Raw genomic sequence first — 12,334 nt, forward strand, 5'->3', positions numbered from 1 at the left:
CACACTGAATAAATCAGAGTTGGGACCGGGGACTCGATACTGTGGTGTACTGCGCGGATCCAAAAGAGGCTTTTTAATAGCTGTGAGTGGTGGCTCTCGGTGAGGTGACCGGCGGACGATTATCTGAGCTCAGAATGCCCTCGAGGTGAGTGATTTATTACAGTAATTTAAGAAAACGAATGAGTGCCTAGGCGTGCCACTATCAGCCGGGCCTGCTCTATAAATAAACTGTGCTAATCATCCACCCCTCGTGGCAGCTGTTTGGATGTGCTCTCTTGTTTGCTTGTGTTTTTTGGAAAAAAGGCACTTTGAGGCCAGAACTCCACATATCTGGATACCCGATCGTGAGCTTATCGGACATCTTATCCCATTCCAACCCAGTGGGTGTTAATATGGAAGTCGCCCTTGCCTCAGCTGGCAGAAATCGGTTCTATGAAAAGGCTTTTTTTTTTACAGGGTTTTGAAGTGTCTCTGTGGGAATCTGTGCCTGTGAAGTCAAACGGACATTTGTAAACTTCTAAATGTAATACACTATATTGCCAAAAGTATTCACTCACCCATCCAAATCATTGAATTCAGGTGTTCCAATCACTTCCATGGCCACATGTGTATAAGACCAAGCACCTAGGCATGCAGACTGCTTCTACAAACATTAGTGAAAGAATGGGTCGCTCTCAGGAGCTCAGTGAATTCCAGCGTGGTACCGTGATAGGATGCCACCTGTGCAACAAGTCCAGTCGTGAAATTTCCTCGCTACTAAATATTCCACAGTCAACCACAGTCAGTGGTATTATAACAAAGTGGAAGTGATTGGGAACGACAGCAACTCAGCCACAAAGTGGTGGGCTACGTAAAATGACAGAGCGGGTGAGGCGTGTAGTGCGCAGAGGTCGCCAACTTATTTAAGTCAATCGCTACAGACCTCCAAACTTCATGTGGCCTTCAGATTAGCTCAAGAACAGTGTGTAGAGAGCTTCATGGAATGGGTTTCCATGGCCGAGCAGCTGCATACCAGCCTTACATCATCAAGCGCAATGCAAAGCGCCGGATGCAGTGGTGTAAAGCACGCCGCCACTGGACCCTAGATCAGTGGAGACGTGTTATCTGGAGTGACGAATCACGTTTCTCAAGTCTGGCAATCCGACAAACAAGTCTGGGTTTGGTGGTTGCCAGGAGAACGGTACTTGTCTGACTGCAGTGTGCCAAGTGTGAAGTTTGGTGGAGGGGGGATCATGGTGTGGGGTTGTTTTTCAGGAGTTGGGCTCGGCCCCTTAGTTCCAGTGAAAGGAACTCTTAATGCTTCGGCATACCAAGAGATTTTGGACAATTTCATGCTCCCAACTTTGTGGGAACAGTTTGGGGATGGCCCCTTCCATAAAGGTCCATAAAGACGTGGATGAGCGAGTTTGGTGTGAAAGAAGAGTCCTGACCTCAACCCGATAGAACACCTTTGGGATGAATTAGAGCGGAGACTGAGAGCTAGGCCTTCTCGTCCAACATCAGTGTCTGACCTCACAAATGCGCTTCTGGAAGGATGGTCGAAAATTCCCATGAACACACTCCTAAACCTTGTGGAAAGCCTTAACAGAGGAGTTGAAGCTGTTATAGCTGCAAAGGGTGGGCCGACATCATACTAAAGCCTATGGATTAAGGATGGGACGTCACTCAAGTTCATATGCGTGTGAATACTTTTGGCCTTCAGTAGTCATATATGCAGATACGTGTGTACAGTACATATGAAATTGTTTCCGAATATCCGAGCTTTTTTGGAGGTTGGGGTCAGAGCGCATTGTTGGGCGGCCCTGGAGCAGACAGGGTTAAGGACCTTGCACAAGGGCCCAACAGTGCTGCATAGCAGAGCCTGGATTTAAACCAACAATCTAAGCTACCACTGTTCCTGTCTAGCTTTGAGCTCGAGCAGAGCACGCACTGATCTGAATCTTTGAGATCTGAACAGCTGATTTGTCACTCTTGAACGTCTGTGTCTCACGCCGTATCAGCACTTTGGTATATTCAGTACTAACAGGCTAATACAGATTTTTAAAAATGTGCTGATTGTAGACACACCCATTCTTGTAAGGTTTAAAGGAAGTAAGAATGGTAGATCACAATGTCCTCGGGTGCAAAAAAGGGAAGTTGCTCTTTAATACACCAACACCAGTAAACATTAATCATTAAGCTCTCTGTCCCCCGTGACTGCGTTTATGGTTCACGTATCACCCTGCATCAGCATCTTCGTTCCTCTCGCTGGCAAGCACAAACACACGCTGGCTGCCACAAAGGAAACCGTACGTGCACGTAATACAGTAGTTTCTGCCTGAATATAGATCAGCTGTGGTTTACAACCTGCTTCCTGTTTTTCAAAGCTCAGTAACAGGTTTCCAGAACCGTGTCTCCTTTTACAGACTTTGATTGCAGACGGTATAAACCTGAGATATTTCATGTTTTGTCTCCTCAACTTCATTTCATTTATTAATAAACATCCATTCCTGCATTTCAGGCCTGCAACACATTCCAAAACAAGTTGGGACAGTAAAGCATTTACCACTTTGTAATGTTGCAATTCCTTTTTGCCACACTTAAAAGACGTTTTGGCACCGAGGATACCAAGTGATTTAGTGTTTCAGCTTTTATTTTGTCTCATTCTTCCTGCAAACACGTCTTAAGAGTCTAAAATTCTCCACACATTCTCTATTGGGGACAGGTCAGGACTTCAGCCAGTACCCTCTTCTTCCACAGCCATGGCTTTGTAACATGTGCAGCATGTGGTTTTGCATCGTCTTGTTGAAAAATACATGGACGTCCCTGGAAATGATGACGTCTTTAAAGGCAGCACATGTTGCTCTAAGATCTCAATGTACTTTTCTGCATTAATGCTGCCATCACAGAAGTGTAAATGACCTTTACCAAGGGCACTGACACAGTCCCATACCACAACAGACCCTGGCTTTTGGACTTGTTGCTGATAACAGTCTGGATGGTCCTTTTCGTCTTTCATCCGGAAAAAAGACCTGCAATGCTGATTCATCTGACCACAATACACGTTTCCACTGTGTGATGGTCCATCCTAGATGCCTCAGAACCCAGAGAAGTCGACGTCGCTTCTGGACATGGTTAACATGAGGCTTCTTTTTTGCACAGTAAAGTTTTAAGTGGCATTTGTGCATGTAACTCTGTATTGTAGTGCTTGACAAAGGTTTGCCAAAGTAATCCCTCACCCATGTGGTTATATCAGCTATTGTTGAGTGATGGTTCTTGATGCAGTGCCGACTGAGGGATGGAAGATCACGGGCGTTCAGCTTAAGCTCGCGCCCTTGGTCTTTACACAGTGAAATTTCTCCTGATTCCTTGAATCGTTTAATGATATTATGCACTGTAGAGGGAGAAATATGTAAATGTGTTCCAATCTTTCTTTGAGGTACATTGTTTTTAAACATTTCAATCATTTTCTCACACATTTGTTGACAAACTGAAGATCCTCTGATCATCTTTGCTCATCAAAGACTCAGCCTTTCCTGGATGCTGCTTTTGTACCAAACCATGATTACAATCACCTGTTAACATAACCTGTTTGGAATCACATCATTATTTAGTTTTTTCATCTCATTACTTGCCCTAAATTGCGCCCGTCCCAACTTTTTTTGGAATGTGTTGCAGGCCTGAAATGCAGGAATGGATGTATATCCAATCAAATCAAATGCAATCAAGTCAAAGTAAATGTAAGGAACACTGCATTTTTATTTTATTTGCATTTTCCATTCTATCCCAACTTTTTTTGATTTGGGGTTGTAAATGATATATTTTTGTGCTGGCTGTCCTGATTCCCATCCATGCCCTAATTTAACACACGGCTAAAAATGACTAGTTCTGCAGCTAGGATCTCCAAGGAGCCACTCACACACATTGTTTTAGACCTACATAGCATTCCATGTTTCCAACAGGTGACCATCAGGTCAGGTGCCAAGCCATCTATATTTTCTAAAAACTACATGGCCAGTCACATGTGTAAACCTGTCTTTATAATTAAGGTTAGGGGTTTTAGCCATTTCACAGATGAGTGTATGCTGGTATAGTTATTAACAGAAGGATTGGGGGGGGGGGGGGGGGGGATTTGGGGGTTGTTGGGTTGTCCTATATTTTGCCGTTGGATTTCCAACAAGCTCAAGGTCGGGTGTCCACATTTCTTAAGCGGTCATGTAATGTAAGTCCCCCCACACACACATGCTCACACAACTTCACCAGTCAAAGGAAGAAAAATGATGACCATCAGCTCCACTTACCATATAAAAGCACTTTGTAGTTCTACAATTACTGACTGTAGTCCATCTGTTTCTCTACATAATTTTTTAGCCTCCTTTCACCCTGTTCTTCAATGGTCAGGACTCTCCCAGGACCACCACAGAGCAGGTATTACTTAGGTGGTGGATGATTCTCAGCACTGCAGTGACACTGACATGGTGGTGGTGTGTTAGTGTGTGTTGTGCTGGTATGAGTGGATCAGACACAGCAGCGCTGCTGGAGTTTTTAAATACCGTGTCCACTCACTGTCCACTCTATTAGACACTCCTACCTAGCTGGTCCACCTTGTAGACGTAAAGTCAGAGACGATCGCTCATCTATTGCTGCTGTTTGGTTGATTGGTCATCTTCTAGACCTTCATCAGTGGACACAGGACGCTGCCCAAGGGGCGCTGTTGGCTGGATATTTTTGGTTGGTGGACTATTCTCAGTCCAGCACTGACAGTGATGGGTTTAAAAACTCCAGCAGTGTTGCTGTGTCTGATTTACTCATACCAGCACCATGTCAGTGTCACTGCAGTGCTGAGAATGATCCACCACCTAAATAATACCTGTTCTGTGGTGGTCCTGGGAGAGTCCTGACCATTGAAGAACAGGATGAAATAGGGCTAACAAAGCATGCAGAGAAACAGATGGACTACAGTCAGTAATTGTAGAACTACAAAGTGCTTCTATATGGTAAGTGGAGCCGATAAAATGGACAGTGTGTAGAAACAAGGAGGTGGTTTTAATGTTATGGCTGATCAGTGTAGATGTTACTAACCACACCTTGTTCAGCAAATCTCATCAAAAGGAACCCCATATAACCCTCACTGATCAGATGGTGTTTGGCTGGTGGGCCTTTCTCAGCACCGCAATACGCAGTTGCTATTATTTCCGTGCCAAAAGTCGAGAGCAGCTCTTGTTTATCCATGAACAGCGTTGCGTGTTTCCTCACACAGATTTTTTCTGCTCACACACAAGCTTCACCCTGCTCACGCACAGATGTGCTGTGTTCAGGCATGTATTGCATGCGCATGCTCGAGCCGACGCTTTACTGTTTTTACACTCATGCTCAGAAATCCAGCTGCACTTTTAGACCTCAGAATTATTCCGATTACAAAATGTGACATTGTTAATAGATCATATAAATATATACTACACCGATCTACCATAACATTAAAACCACCACTTTGTTTCTACAGTCACTGTCCATTTTATCAGCTTCACTTACCATATAGAAGCACTTTGTAGTTCTACAATTACTGACTGTAGTCCATCTGTTTCTCTGCATGCTTTGTTAGCCCCATTTCATGCTGTTCCTTAATGGTCAGGACCCCCACAGAGTAGGTATTATTTGGGTTTTGGATCATTCTCAGCACTGCAGTGACACTGACATGGTGGTGGTGTGTTAGTGTGTGTTGTGCTGGTATGAGTGGACCAGACACAGCAGTGTGGGCAGCGTCCTGTGACCATTGATGAAGGTTTAGAAGATGACCAACTCAAACAGCAGCAATAGATGAGCGATCGTCTCTGACTTTAGTTCTGCAGCTAGGATCTCCAAGGAGCCACTCACACACATTGTTTTAGACCTACATAGCATTCCATGTTTCCAACAGGTGACCATCAGGTCAGGTGCCAAGCCATCTATATTTTCTAAAAACTACATGGCCAGTCACATGTGTAAACCTGTCTTTATAATTAAGGTTAGGGGTTTTAGCCATTTCACAGATGAGTGTATGCTGGTATAGTTATTAACAGAAGGATTGGGGGGGGGGGGGGGGGATTTGGGGGTTGTTGGGTTGTCCTATATTTTGCCGTTGGATTTCCAACAAGCTCAAGGTCGGGTGTCCACATTTCTTAAGCGGTCATGTAATGTAAGTCCCCCCACACACACATGCTCACACAACTTCACCAGTCAAAGGAAGAAAAATGATGACCATCAGCTCCACTTACCATATAAAAGCACTTTGTAGTTCTACAATTACTGACTGTAGTCCATCTGTTTCTCTACATAATTTTTTAGCCTCCTTTCACCCTGTTCTTCAATGGTCAGGACTCTCCCAGGACCACCACAGAGCAGGTATTACTTAGGTGGTGGATGATTCTCAGCACTGCAGTGACACTGACATGGTGGTGGTGTGTTGGTGTGTGTTGTGCTGGTATGAGTGGATCAGACACAGCAGCGCTGCTGGAGTTTTTAAATACCGTGTCCACTCACTGTCCACTCTATTAGACACTCCTACCTAGCTGGTCCACCTTGTAGACGTAAAGTCAGAGACGATCGCTCATCTATTGCTGCTGTTTGGTTGATTGGTCATCTTCTAGACCTTCATCAGTGGACACAGGACGCTGCCCAAGGGGCGCTGTTGGCTGGATATTTTTGGTTGGTGGACTATTCTCAGTCCAGCACTGACAGTGATGGGTTTAAAAACTCCAGCAGTGTTGCTGTGTCTGATTTACTCATACCAGCACCATGTCAGTGTCACTGCAGTGCTGAGAATGATCCACCACCTAAATAATACCTGTTCTGTGGTGGTCCTGGGAGAGTCCTGACCATTGAAGAACAGGATGAAATAGGGCTAACAAAGCATGCAGAGAAACAGATGGACTACAGTCAGTAATTGTAGAACTACAAAGTGCTTCTATATGGTAAGTGGAGCCGATAAAATGGACAGTGTGTAGAAACAAGGAGGTGGTTTTAATGTTATGGCTGATCAGTGTAGATGTTACTAACCACACCTTGTTCAGCAAATCTCATCAAAAGGAACCCCATATAACCCTCACTGATCAGATGGTGTTTGGCTGGTGGGCCTTTCTCAGCACCGCAATACGCAGTTGCTATTATTTCCGTGCCAAAAGTCGAGAGCAGCTCTTGTTTATCCATGAACAGCGTTGCGTGTTTCCTCACACAGATTTTTTCTGCTCACACACAAGCTTCACCCTGCTCACGCACAGATGTGCTGTGTTCAGGCATGTATTGCATGCGCATGCTCGAGCCGACGCTTTACTGTTTTTACACTCATGCTCAGAAATCCAGCTGCACTTTTAGACCTCAGAATTATTCCGATTACAAAATGTGACATTGTTAATAGATCATATAAATATATACTACACCGATCTACCATAACATTAAAACCACCACTTTGTTTCTACAGTCACTGTCCATTTTATCAGCTTCACTTACCATATAGAAGCACTTTGTAGTTCTACAATTACTGACTGTAGTCCATCTGTTTCTCTGCATGCTTTGTTAGCCCCATTTCATGCTGTTCCTTAATGGTCAGGACCCCCACAGAGTAGGTATTATTTGGGTTTTGGATCATTCTCAGCACTGCAGTGACACTGACATGGTGGTGGTGTGTTAGTGTGTGTTGTGCTGGTATGAGTGGACCAGACACAGCAGTGTGGGCAGCGTCCTGTGACCATTGATGAAGGTTTAGAAGATGACCAACTCAAACAGCAGCAATAGATGAGCGATCGTCTCTGACTTTACATCTACAAGGTGGACCAACTAGGTAGGAGTGTCTAACAGAGTGGACAGTGAGTGGACACAGTATTTAAAAACTCCAGCACAACACACACTAACACACCACCACCATGTCATTGTCAGTGCAGTGCTGAGAATCATCCACCACCCAAATAATACCTACTCTGTGGGGGTCCTGACCATTGAAGAACAGGGTGAAAGCAGGCTAAAAACATATGTAGAGAAACAGAAGGACTACAGTCAGTAATTGTAGAACTACAAAGTGCTTCTATATGGTAAATGGAGCTGATAAATGGACAGTGAGTGTAGAAACAAGGAGGTGGTTTTAATGTTATGGCTGATCAGTGTATACTCACACCCTGTATAGACAAAACTATTGGGACATCCCTTCTAATGATTGTATTTATGTGTTTCAGTCACAACAACTGCTAACAGGTGTAATAAATCAATTACAAATCAATGCACAAAGAAAGGTCTATAAAGACACTAAGAAAATATTGGTTTAAATAAACGCCAGTGGCCTGCGCAGAACCCTGACCTCAGCCCCACTGAACAGCTTTTAAATAAACTGGAATCAATTGAGGCCATACAAAAGCTCCTTTGACTGACTGGGCACAAACTCCTATAGACATACTTCAGATTTTTGTAAGAGGCCTTCTCAGAAGAGTGGCTGTTACGTCATTCTGTTATAATACAACGAGCCCATGGTCAGGTGTCCAAATAGTTTTGGTCATATACTGTAGCTGTGGTCGGAAAGTGAACGTAGGAAGATTAAGACACTTTATGCACGAAATAAGGAATTAGCACTCGTAGGTGAATAGAATAGAACTAACAGGGCGTGTGTGAAATCTCAACAACACTGCCATGTCATTACCATGTTAGTGTAGTTGCACTGCTGAAAATTATCCACCACCCAAATATTGTCAGGTCACTGGGGATCCTTTTGTATTAATAAATGGGGTACAACAGGTATACTGTTGTCAGTAATTGTATACCCTTCGAGTCTACCTGTATGGCAGATATAGCCTATAAAATAATCAAACCTACATTTTAGAAAAAGATAGGTTCCCCAGGAACCCTAGTGTATTTTGGGACCTGGCAACCTGGGCTGGAATCTTCTGGAATGTCCGTTACCTCCCAAAACATGCAGGATAGGGAGGATTAGATTGGCTGCTCGAGTAAGACCGAGGGTCCGTTCGAAAACCTAGTTAACGGCCTTGATGCCTACTGCCTACCTAGGCAGCTGCCCAAGTAGAGAGGATTCAGGACTCTCCCAGGACCACCACAGAGCAGGTATCATTTAGGTGATGGATCATTCTCAGCACTGCAGTGACACTGACATGGTGGTGGTGTGTTAGCGTGTGTTGTGCTGGTATGAGTGGATCAGACACAGCAGCGCTGCTGGAGTTTTTAAATACCGTGTCCACTCTGTTAGACACTCCGAGCTGGTTGGTCCACCTTGTAGATGTAAAGTCAGAGACGATCGCTCATCTGTTGCTGCTGTTTGAGTTGGTCATCTTTGAGATCTTCATCAGTGGTCACAGTATTAGGTTCCCCACGGGCTATCTAGCTATCTAAATAACAATGCTCAGACTGTGAAATAAATATTCTAAAGGAATAAATACAGAACCTACAACATCACACTTATGCAAAACTGCTGTTTTTATTTTGACTTTTACACTTTTAGTTTGTTTTATTTCATAACACTAATAGATTAATGGTCGAGGATGTGAGAGATCTCCAAGCCGGGACATGATAGGTTTTCTTCATCTTTATCTCAGGTGAGCGATTTATTGTGTTTAAACAGTGTTTTAGATGTGGCAGTAGTAGATGATTGTTTTAAATGCTAGAGTTTAAGTAGATCAGTGTGTTTTCATTTCTGAATGGCTGTTGCGGATGAGTTGTAGATCAGTGGCACATGGTAATGATGTCGTCAAGATGCACCTTGTTACGGCAGTTGGCGAGTGAGCTGGCAATAAACGGCGCTCTGTTGGAACGTATCTTCGTGTGTTATTTGCTTTACACCCAAACAATGGCCTTATTTACATTAAGTGTTTTTTACATTGTGTTATTTACATTAAGTGTTATATACATTAAGCAACAGTATCGGATCGGATTACACGGTTTTTTCCTTTCCGATATCCGATCCAGTGATTATCGGGCCGATACCGATACAGGATCGGTACAGGTATCAGATCGGTGCCCTAGGCTATTGCATTACTCAGAATCTCTGATGTTTTGACTCCTGCATTTATGAAGTAGGTAGCACTGTCGCCTCACAGCAAGAAGGTCCTGGGTTCGATCCCCAGGTGGGGCTGTCCGGGTCCTTTCTGTGTGGAGTTTGCATGTTCTCCCTGTGTCCGCATGGGCTTTTTCCCACAGTCCGAAGACATGCAAGTGAGGTGAATGAATTGGAGACACTAAATTGTCCATGACTGTGTTCGATATAACCTTGTGTAATGAGTGACTACCGTTCCTGTCATGAATGTAACCAAGTGTAAAACATGACGTTAAAATCCTAATAAACAAACAAACAAACTATCCATGCCCCCGTCTATGATCACTCCTCTCCTCTCCTCTCATCTCGTTTTATCCTCCCTCCTCCCGTATTCTCCTCATCTAAATGATGGAACGCATGCAGTCATTTCAGAGCAGACTGTGGGTGTTACTCCACTACATGATTTCTGACTTGTGAGATCAAGCCAGGAAGGAAGTGCAAACAGAGGGTGGGCAGATCAGCCGATGGGCCGTCCTTGGCTCCGTTTCATCACGTCCGGCCTGGCCAATGCCGACCCAGCCTCTTGCATTTCCATGGCAACAGGACTTTATAGCCCACCACAAGAGGTGGGTACTGAAGAAACGGCAGGGAGACGGGGGAATAGGGTTTGCGGAACAGACTTCTTCTCCTCCTTTTTATTTAGCCGTCGGATGATTTAACCGTGATCGTCGGGCGGCTGAGTGACAGGAGCGTTCAGGAGTTATGGTGGCATGCTGATAGCATGTTTCGCTTCGGGAATGAGACGTGGAGCGACTGTATGTTCCGTCGACTGAGTGGACGGTCCACGATGCCTCTTGTAACAGGTAAACGTCTCGTCCTGCTGGAATGGGCTTGCATCGTTTGCATGTTGGGAAGCTGGCAGAGCTTTAGCAGACCATATATTATATTTATATTTATATTCATGTGTCACATGACTGTCACAGGTGCTAAAGAAAATGCATTTAATAACAGAAACGTTATTTCATTTTAAGAATTGTAATGCTGTGACACATTCCTGCTATTTGGTACACAACAGAACTTGCTATTTACGCTCAGTATATTAAGATGAAGATTTCACTGATCCAACCGCCATGAAGTGCATGGTTCGACACCCTGTAGTCTGACGGATGGGAAGAGGTTATTATAGGGCATTGCATGGTGCTGTATTTGGTCCTTATCATTAAGACCTGTATCTTCACCTAAATGTGCAAATGCTACACCGATCAGCCATAACATTCAAACCACCTCCTTGTTTCTACACTCACTGTCCATTTTATCAGCTCCACTTACCATATAGTTCTACAATTACTTCAACGGTCAGGACTCTCCCAGGACCACTACAGAGCAGGTATTATTTGGGTGATGGGTCATTCTCAGCACTGCAGTGACACTAACATGGTGGTGGTGTGTCAGTGTGTGTTTTGCTGTCATGAGTGGATCAGACACAGCAATGCTGGACTGAGAATAGTCCACCAGTCAAAAAAAATATCCAGCCAACAGCACCTGTGGGCAGCGTCCTGTGACCACTGATGAAGGTCTAGAAGATGACTCTCTGACTTTACATCTACAAGGTGGACCAACTAGCTCGGAGTGTCTAATAGAGCGTACAGTGAGCGGACACGGTATTTAAAAACTCCTGCAGCGCTGCTGTGTCTGATCCACTCATACCAGCACAACACACACTAACACACCACCACCATGTCAGTGTCACTGCAGTGCTGAGAATCATCCACCACCTAAATAATACCTGCTCTGTAGTCCTATGGGGGTCCTGACCATTGAAGAACAGGGTGAAAGCAGGCTATAAAGTCTGTAGAGAAACAGATGGACTACAGTCAGTAATTGTAGAACTACAAAGTGCTTCTATATGGTAAGTGGAGCTGATAAAATGGACAGTGAGTGTAGAAACAAGGAGGTGGTTTGAATGTTCTGTTTAATGTCAGGTACCTGTTGGGTTGTTTTTGATGTGGAGCTGGGGAGTCTGCATGTTCTTCCCGTGTCTGTGTGGGTTCCCTCCCACAGTCCAAAGATGTGCAAGTGAGGTGAATTGGAGATACTAAATTGTCCATGACTGTGTTTGACATTAAACTTGTGAACTGATGAATCTTGTATAATGAGTAACTACCTGTTCTGTAATGAATGTAACCAAAGTGATGTTAAAAACCCTAATAAATAAATACATAATGTGCTGTAGGTAGTCCTAATAGATGGAAGTGAAATGGATCTGTGGTGAGATTCTGGAAATAGAAATATAAAAAAAGTGGTGGTCTTACAGTGTTACATCATGTAAAGTGATCTAAAATACATTCT

The 12,334-nt window shown here is 44.1% G+C and overlaps 1 protein-coding gene across 4 annotated transcripts in view; it reads left to right on the plus strand.

Annotated features, from left to right (window-relative positions):
- The window catches only part of LOC134332144 (membrane-associated phosphatidylinositol transfer protein 2), a 98,475-nt gene that overhangs the window by 21,290 nt on the left and 64,851 nt on the right, over positions 1-12,334 (plus strand). The window contains exon 1 of one of the 4 annotated variants that reach the window (XM_063013647.1): positions 10,810-10,848. The exons of the other annotated variants lie outside the window; for them this stretch is intronic. The gene's annotated coding sequence lies outside the window, so the exon portion shown is untranslated. Of the gene's footprint in view, positions 1-10,809; positions 10,849-12,334 lie in introns of those variants that run through there. 4 annotated transcript variants of the gene reach the window in all.

Source organism: Trichomycterus rosablanca, chromosome 18, assembly GCF_030014385.1.
Source record: "Trichomycterus rosablanca isolate fTriRos1 chromosome 18, fTriRos1.hap1, whole genome shotgun sequence".
Taxonomy (NCBI): domain Eukaryota; kingdom Metazoa; phylum Chordata; class Actinopteri; order Siluriformes; family Trichomycteridae; genus Trichomycterus; species Trichomycterus rosablanca.